The sequence below is a fragment of the Arachis hypogaea genome, chromosome 10 (genome assembly GCF_003086295.3).
Source record: "Arachis hypogaea cultivar Tifrunner chromosome 10, arahy.Tifrunner.gnm2.J5K5, whole genome shotgun sequence".
Taxonomy (NCBI): Eukaryota; Viridiplantae; Streptophyta; class Magnoliopsida; order Fabales; family Fabaceae; genus Arachis; species Arachis hypogaea.
In genome coordinates, this window is record NC_092045.1 from 83,225,720 (window position 1) to 83,235,558 (window position 9,839).

The following is a 9,839-nucleotide window of genomic DNA, read 5'->3' on the forward strand; positions in this document are numbered from 1 at the left end:
TACCTACCATACAGAACAACAAAAAAAGTAATAACAAAACTGCTGACCAAAAATAAAAATACATATTAAGAACTTATTAATGAAAGTATGAAACCAAATACATGTTGATCCAACAAACTAAACCAAACTAAAAGGAGAAAAACTGTGAAGAAAAAGATACAAAAAGTGCATACACAAACACAAAAAAATCAATTAAATCTAAAGTTTTCACAAACAGTAATAATATTCTCATAATTGTCCAACTAATAATACTCAGAACATTAACTTGCAATCGATTTACCAGGACATGGACAGCAATTCGCACAAATTTGAAAGGTCTGCTTTTTATATCTGCTTCCTATTGAAACTACCGAGATTTACAATGGAAGAAATATTATTAAACAGCAAGTTTATTTCTAACCTGTTGATTACCCAAAAAAATCACACAGTACAGGAATTTTCATTCAAAAATAGTACTCAAACACAGCAGATTATCCGGTGCTAATCAAGAATCAAATAATCATTCAACAAAAACACAAAACATTCAATAATCATTCAATAATTTCTGAACAGAGCATAAAAAGCCGAATTTAGGGGAGGGTTTGGTGCAGAAACAACTTTTTCCTCAATTTTCATTCAAAAATAGTACTCAAACACAGCAGAACATCCGGTGCTAATCAAGAGTCAAATAATCATTCAAAAAAAACATAAAACATTCCATAATTATTCAATAATTTCTGAACAGAGCATAAAAAAACTGAATTTAGGAAAAAATTTAGTGCAGAAAAAGTTTTTTCCTCAATTTTTCGAAGTGTACAAACTGAACGTTTGTTCACAAATTGAGTATTCAATACCATAAATATGTATATTTGTATATTTAGGTATTTTAATATTTTAGATATGCCTACACATATTTAGGTGTTTCAGTATCTTTTATATATATATATAGGCATAATGAATTTAATGTCAATACGTGTGTTATTTAATTATTTAATTATAATATTATACATTTATATTATTATAATTAAATATTTAATTTAAAAAAATTAATGATTTAAATTTTTAAATTAAAAATTAACCATTTAAAACTTTAAAATTATTCAAAATATATGCAAAATTTTTTCAACAATGTTGTGTTGGTTTGATTTTTGGTTTTTTGAATATGAATACAAACATTGAGTGAATATTTGATAATTAAAAGAATCTTATATCTAATAAAAATAAGTTATCTAATTTTTGTTTGTACAATAATATAAGTATATTTATTTGTATTAAATTAAATTAAATTAAGTTATTAATTAAAATTATAATTATCTAAATTTTAAATTAAATATTTTGTAATTTTAAAATTTTAAATTATTTAAAATTAGATAAAATAAAAATTATAAAAATCAAACCAACATTATACTATCCAAAAGATTTTGCATATATCTTGCATAATTTTGAATTGTTAATTTTGTAATTTAAAAAATTTAAATCATTATCTTTTTTAAATCGAATATTAATTAACCGTACATAATATTATAATTAAATCGTTACATTAATATACATATTCGCGTACACTAACATTAAACTTATTATACCCATATATATACGTACTGAAATATCTAGATATGTGTATACAGGTATATAGGAAACTAAGGCACCTAAATATGCAAGCAAATACACGACCTAGGGTATTGAATACCCAATTTATGAACAAATATGCAGCTTATATATATCCAAGTGCAACCAAATTTAAATTAATAAATACTCTATGAATTATATATTTCGATAAATGTTAAATTTTTTAATTTAAATATAAACAATGTCTTCTCTTTCATTCTCTCTTTGATTTTTTTTCTTTTTTTTTTTCTTTTCTCCAATTTTTTTACCCTTAATTTATAACGAACTAAAGATATGAGTGTAATTTTAAATGCGTGGTAAAATATAAAATATACATTTGTTCATATTCTGACCCAACACCAAGACACATGTTCAAATAAGATAAAAAGGTTCAATTCATGAGATTGGTATCCCTCTGCAACTGACCTCCTCGTATGAGGTCGGGTTCGACACAGGCTCCACCACAAGAAAGTCAGGAACGTGGATTGGCTGACAGATACCACCTATTTGAATAGGTAACTGCCCCTAAAATCTCTCAACCAACTTCCAGGAGTCATATCTTAACTTCCTTAAGATAAAGGGATGGTTATCCTCCTTAAAAGGTGGAACTACTCCAACGGTGGTTATGGGTTCACCACTATAAATACACTAACACCCCTCAGGTATCTCTAAGTTTTCATACTCTCCAAACTTGCACAGATCCTTGCTAACTTAAGCATCGAAGTGTCTTTGCATGTACCACCCCCATTCCATTACACACACACAAGTCGGACGGAGGCTCCGAGATGGGAACCAGGTCCGAAGGCCTCATCCCTCAAGCGATTGGGCCAATCTTACTAGTCCAGCCCACTAATCTCTGGTCATGCCTTTTGGATTAAAATATGCTGGAGCCACATACAAAAGGCTGATGAATAAGGTGTTCGCTCCTCACCTTGGAAATTTAATGGAAGTCTACGTAGACGACATTCTAGTAAAAACCAAGGAGGAAACTGACCTCTTGACAGATCTCTCGCAAGTCTTCAACACCGTAAGGTTGCATTGGATGAGGCTGAATCCTGCAAAGTGCACCTTTGCGGTAGAGGCTGGAAAATTTCTGGGATTTATGCTGATACAAATGGGGATTGAAGCAAATCCCGACAAGTGCAAAGCAATCCTAGTACTGAAAAGCCCGACTTGCCTAAGAGAGGTCCAACAGTTGAATGGCCGACTTGCCGCCCTCTCCAGATTCTTGGTAGGATCAGCACTAAGATCCCTTCTACTCTTCTCTCTACTAAGAAAAGGATGCCAGTTCGAATGGACCCTGAGTGTGAAGAAGCATTCCAAGAGTTCAAAAGGTTTTTAAGCCAACCTCCAGTTCTGACCTGACCTATAATAGGGGAAGAACTCGTCTTGTATTTGTCGGTAGTAGACAAAGTTGTAGCATCAGCTCTAATACGGGAAGACGAGGTCGGGCAGCATCCTGTATATTTCACCAGCAAAGTTCTACAAGGCCCTAAACTAAGGTATCAAAAACTGGAGAAGTTTGCGTATTTTTTAGTAGTAGTCTCACGAAGGCTACGACCTTATTTTCAAGCTCATACAATAAAGATTCAAACAAACCAACCCATGAAGCAAATCCTCCAGACGACGGATATTGCGGGTAGAATGGTCCAATGGGTAATAGAGCTATCCGAGTTCGACTTACAGTACAAAACTCGGACAGTAATAAAAGCCCAATGCCTCGCTGAGTTCATAGCAGAATACGCAGGAGATCAAGAGGAAGAATCCACTACATGGGAACTATATGTAGATGGATCCTCTAACAAAATAGGAAGCAGTGCAGGCATAATACTGGTCAACAAGGGGGGAATGCAAATAGAAGTCTCCCTCAAATTTGAATTCCTAGCTTCCAAAAATCAGGCAGAATATGAAGCCTTGATCGCAAGATTAAAGTTGGCAGAAGAAGTCGGTGCGATAAAAGTAGTGGTATTCAGCGACTCCCAGGTGGTGACCTCCCAAATAAATGGGGAATATCAAGCTAAAGACCCCAATATGAAAAGGTACTTAGACAAAACACTAGAGTATCTCGGGTGCTTCGCAGACGCCCTCTCCAAATTAGTAAGTACCAAACCAGGGGGAAACAACATAAGCTTGATCCAAGAAACTCTGCAAGAACCCTCTGTAGTTAAAACTGAGGTCAAGCAAGATGTCCTTGAGGTCTCTGGATTAGACCTCGGATGGATGAACCCTTTAATCGAATACCTAAAATTTGACATCCTACCCAAAGAGAAAAAAGAGGCAAAGAAAATTCGAAGGGAGGCACAAAATTACACTTTGGTAAAAAATATTCTCTATAAAAGGGGGATATCAACACCACTATTAAAGTGCGTCCCAACCTCAAGGACAGTAGAAGTTTTAGAGGAGGTCCACAATGGTATCTGCGAAAATCACCTCAGAGCTCGGTCGTTAGTTAGGAAAGTAATCCAAGCTGGGTTCTACTGGCCGACTTTGCAGAAAGATGCCACGAAATTTGTGAAGAAGTGTCAGCCATGTCAAATGCATGCAAACTTCCACGTCGCTCCCCCCGAAGAGCTCATCAGTATAACTTCTCCATGGCCTTTCGCAAAATGGGTATTGGATTTTCTAGGACTATTTTTCCAAGCGCCTGGACAAGTAAATACCTAATAGTGAGAGTAGACTACTTCACAAAGTGGATAGAAACGGAACCATTGGCCACCATCACCGCTCAGAGAAGTCAGAAATTTCTCTACAAAAATATTATCACAAGGTATGGAGTACCTCACTCCGTCACCACTGATAATGGCACTCAGTTCCCGACTCAACCTTCAAAAACCTGGTAGCCAGCATGAAGATCAAGCATAATTTCACCTCGGTAGAACATTCACAGGCAAATGGACAAGGTGAGGCAGCTAACAAAGTCATACTAGCAGGGTTGAAGAAAAGGTTGCAAGATGCAAAGGGAGCCTGTGCTGAGGAGCTCCCACAAGTACTTTGGGCTCATCGGACTACACCTCAGTCTGCCACAGGGGAAACACCCTTCCGACTTGCTTATGGCGTAGAAGCCATAATACCAGTTGAAATCAGCGAGCAAAGTCCAAGGGTGAGCTTCTACGATGAGGTCGGAAATATACAAGGGCACAAAGAAGAACTTGAGTTACTCCCCGAAGTCTGAGAACGAGCCCAGATAAGAGAAGCAACATTGAAACAAATGATAACAAATAGATACAACAAAAAGGTCATTCGGAGACGTTTCACCCCAGACAACCTGTTTTTAATAAAAAATGACATTGGAGTCAACAAATCTGGGGATGGAAAGCTTGCTGCCAATTGGAAAGGACCATACAAAATTAGAGAGGTCTTAGGAAAAGGCTACTATAAGGTAATCGACTTAAACAGCACCAACTACCTAGGTCATGGCATGCTTGTAATATGAAAAGGTATTATAGTTAAAAAGCGAACTCCACTCCCTGATGTATTCTTTTTCCAACTTCATGGTTTTTCCTAAAGTGAGGGTTTTCTTGAAGGGGGTGTTTTTAATGAGGCATCAAAGTGGGGACTAAGGGCCAATGAATTATAAAAACCCTTAGTAGCAAAAATTACCTTTGCAAATAAATAAAGATCTTTTTCCATATCTCTTTATAAATTCCTTGATGTATTATTCTTTCTACGAAACGCGCCGACTTAACCTCGACAAAACGTAAAAATCCCATGAACCGACCTAGCTGGTCGTCAGGATAAAACGACGAGGTACAAGTCGGTGTAAAGATGTTATAAAAGTGGGTCATGTAAGAACTCAGAGGCTAATCGACTTACAAGTCGGAGACCCCAAGAAGAAACAAAATGCACCGCAAAAATAACCTAAGTTATGGAAACTCAGTAAAAGAAAATTGAGTATGAGGAATACAAAAAAGAGAGAAAAAACCCATTGAAAAACCAAAGGCAGAAGCTGTCCCAAGTCTCTTAGAAAAGTTCAAGGTAACTTAGACAAAGGGCAGCCAGCCAAGACAAAAGGTTTTCAAAAAGATCAAAAAGGTTTTTCAAAAACCTAAACAGAAAAGCATGCACACAACACCAATAGCCTAAAACCATTATCCAAAAAAGAGTTTTTTTAAATTTTGTTTACAGCCACTGATGGTCGGATTTTTGACGGTTTAGAATTTCTCAAATAAAATCTCGTCGAAGTATAGTTTCTAAACCAAGCAATAATCCTTTCATACAAAAAGTTGTTTGTCACTAAAACAAACCCCTAAATTTATAAACCGAAGTATTCAAACCTCGGGTCGTACTCCCTAGGAATTGTAATGAAGTGTTTTGTTATTGGTCGAGTTATTTTTGGGGTTTTGATAAGAGGCATGAAAGATAAATGGCAAGAAAGTAAACTAACAACTATAAAAGGCTCTTGGCAAGGTATGAAAATTAGAAGTCCTATCCTAGTTATCCTCCTCAATTGTGATGAGAATTGTTCATTGCTACCACTTAGTTAACCCTTACTAAATAAAGGAAAGTCAAGTGGATGAATTGACTTGAGCCACAAGTCCTAGCCAACTCCCAAGGAAAGACTAGCTTTAGTGCACTCCAAACCAATTAGCAATCTCTCCAATTACCAATCAACAAAGGAATTAGATAACTCAAGTGTCACTAATTACTCTACCTAGGCCAAAAGGAACAAAATCTAACTAATGGCTATAAAAGACATTTCATCAAACACATAGAGTGCAATACAAGTAAACACATGAATTTGCAAGAATTAAAGAGAGATCTAACTACAAAGGCAAGAGGTCCACAATAGAAAACCAAATCAATCATGAAACAACAAAGAACTTACCAATTGCATTGAAGGAGAAATGTAGATCTACAAAAAAGAATTCACAAACTACAAACAAAGGAATTACATTAGAAGAAGAATTCTACAACTACAATAGAGGAGAGGAATGAAAATTGGAAGAGAGAAGAAGAAGAAATAGATCTAGATCTAAGAACTAACCTAATCCAAATTCTAGAGAGAAGAGAGAGCTTCTCTCTCTAGAAACTACTTCTAAAACTAAACTATAACTAATGGTAACTAACTTGTTCAATACTTGTGTTTCCCCTTCAGTCCTTGGGTTAAATAGCATTAGAAATGAGTTGGATTGGGCCCACAAGGCTTTAGAATTCGCTGGCCACGTTTTGCTTTAAGTGAACCAGGTGGCAGCAACGGTGCGTGCGCGTACTATGCGCGTGCGCACCACCATACGTGTAGCAACTATAAAAAATCTTATATCGTTTCGAAGCCCCGGATGTTAGCTTTCTAACCCAACTGGAACCGCATCATTTGGATCTCTGTAGCTCAAGTTATGGTCGTTTAAGTGCGAAGAGGTCGGCTTGACAGCTTTCCGGTTCTTTCATTTCTTCATGAGTTCTCCTACTTTTCATGCTTTCTTTCTTCATTCCCTTGATCCAATCTTTGCCTCCTAAATCTTAAATCACTTAACAAACATATCAAGGCATCTAATGGAATCAAGGTGAATTATATTTAGCTATTTTAAGACCTAAAAAGCATGTTTTCACTCTTAAGCACAATTAAAGGAGAATATACAAAACCATGCTATTTCATTGAATAAATGTGGGTAAAAGGTTATAAAATCCCCTAAAATCAATACAAGATAAACCCTATAAATGGGGTTTATCAACCTCTCCACACTTAAAACAAGCATGTCCTCATGCTAAAACCAAGAATGAAGTAAGGGTATGGCATTTATTCAATGGAAACTAACTAAATGCAATCTACCTATATGCAACTATCTAAATGAATGCAATTGCTTGGTCAAAATAAATTAATTCCCAAGAAGCATATATGCACAAGGGCTAAGGACTAGCAAGTCTAATCCACAATTGAATAGAGTTATTAAATATTTTGACAAACTTGCATGAAAAGAGATGATCATAGGTGGAAACATGTAATTGAGCATCAAACCCTCACCGGTAGTGTTTGCACTCTATTCGCTCAAGTGTTTAGGGTCGATTCTCTCAATTCTCTCCTAATCATGCTTTCTAAGATTTGTTTTTCTTCTAACAATCAACATATATTTCATGCATGCATACATCTATCATGAGGTCTTTTCTTTAGGTTGTAATGGGGTTAAGGTCAAGGTAGGATGCATATATGGTTAAGTGAGCTTGAAATTTGAATCTTTGATAAGCTTAAACTTCCCACCTAACCTATGACATGCTATACAATTAAATTCCAACCTAACTACCCATTTTTCACTCTTTCACATACTCATGTATTCCTTTTTAATTTCACAACACCTATGCATTGAGTTTTATTGGACCTTGCTTTGGGGCATTTTGTCCCCTTTTTATTACTTTCTTTTTCTTCTTTTTCTATTTTTTATTTTTCTTTTCCATATTATTTTTCTTTTTTTTCTTTTCTTTTTTTCTTTTGTTTTTCTCATTTTTTTCTTTCTATATACAAGAGCATCAATGCATAAGGTCTATACATTTGATCAATACATGAGTATGTACCCAATTCCCAATATTTTCAATAACAATACAAAATAACCCTTTTATTCACCCAGTGTCCCAAGATTCCCACACTTGAATGATACTCACACACTCTAGCCTAAGCTAATCAAAGATCCAAATAAGGACATTTATTGTTTTTCGCTTTAAGGCTTGTAATGTGCTAAAATAAGAACAAGTGGTTTAATCGTAGGCTCAAATTGGCTAACAAAGGAATATAAAAGGTTGGCTATTTGGATAAGTGAGCTAATGAAATGATGGCCTCAATCATATAAATGCATATATACACAAAATAATGGACATAAAGAATCAAACAAATCAAAGATTACATTCATAGAAAGAGAATAATGCACACAAGAAGGAAAATAAGTGGTTATAGGATGTAACCACACCATTAGGCTCAAATCTCACTTGCTTGTGTTCTTAGCTCAAAAATATGATCCACAAGATATATAATTCAAGCAAGTTTTATGAAAAGTTTTCACTCAAATCAATTGAGGTGCCCTATAGATAGAAATCTTGAAAATTTTCATTATTTTGACTAAGCTTATTGTGTATACATATGCAAAAATTAAGAGAATGCAAGTAAAAATCCTAAAAACCTAAAATGAAATGCAAAAGTGTTGAGATTAGAAATTTGTCACCCAAAATCGCCGAATGGTCGGACGACCTCCCCACACTTAAAAGTTTGCACCGTCCTCGGTGCATTGAAGGATGAGCAAGGGGGTACGGCGAATCTCCGGATTACTACGTGTTCCTAGTCTTGCTTTCGTTATTGCTCGTGGTGCATTCATCATGAAAAACAAAAATATAACACCATAAGGTAGGGTAATACAAAAGCAAGGATGCATAATTGTTGGAATTAGGTGTGTGAATTCTAAATTGCGAGAACACACATTAGCATAAAAGATATGTCACCAAAGAAGCATGCACTTTACTCATTCTAGTATGCTTGAGATGCTTTAAGTAAACTTGTAAGGTAAAACAAGCATTAAAGAAGCATGAAAGCATTCAAGTCAAACACATATGGGTGCATATGATCATGAAATGCCATGCATTAAGGTAAATGCACATCATCATCCATCAAGAGATTGCCTAATCAAAGAATACGGTTCAAATCACATGGTGGTCAAATCATGCAATTCAAAAGAGTCACAAGCTCGAAGGCAATTTTAATCACTTGGTGTTTTTCAAAAGGTAAGCATGAGAAACTCAAAACCAAGTAGTAAAATATAACCTCAATCATAGAATCCAACAAAGATTATCTAAAAACATTCATGCTAAAATAGCATTTAGGCAATAAGGGGCAGCAACGTATAATAAACAAAGTCAATAATCCAACACTTATAATGAAAAGAGAGAAAATAAAATGAAAATAAACTAAAACTAACTAATTAACTAACCAACTAACTAATTAACTAACTAACATAAATGGTTATCAATGGTGTTTGGAAGTGTTGGATGAGGGGTAGAAGAGGGAAGGAAGAAAGGAGAAGAAAAGAAATGGAAAGAGGAGAAGAAAAGAAATGTGGTTGGAAGAAAGGACAACCACGCGTACGCACGAATGGCGCGCGCGCGGGGATGGTTTATTTCGAGAGTGGCGCGCACGCGTCATGTGCGCGAGTGCGCAAACAGGTTTGTGCCTCAGGCCCAATTTCCGCACAGTGCAGGCCTAACTCTCGGGTCAAGGTATGGAAGGTGGAGCTTCTCAATCCACGCGTACGCGTGCATGGCGCGCTCGCGTGGATGGTCCA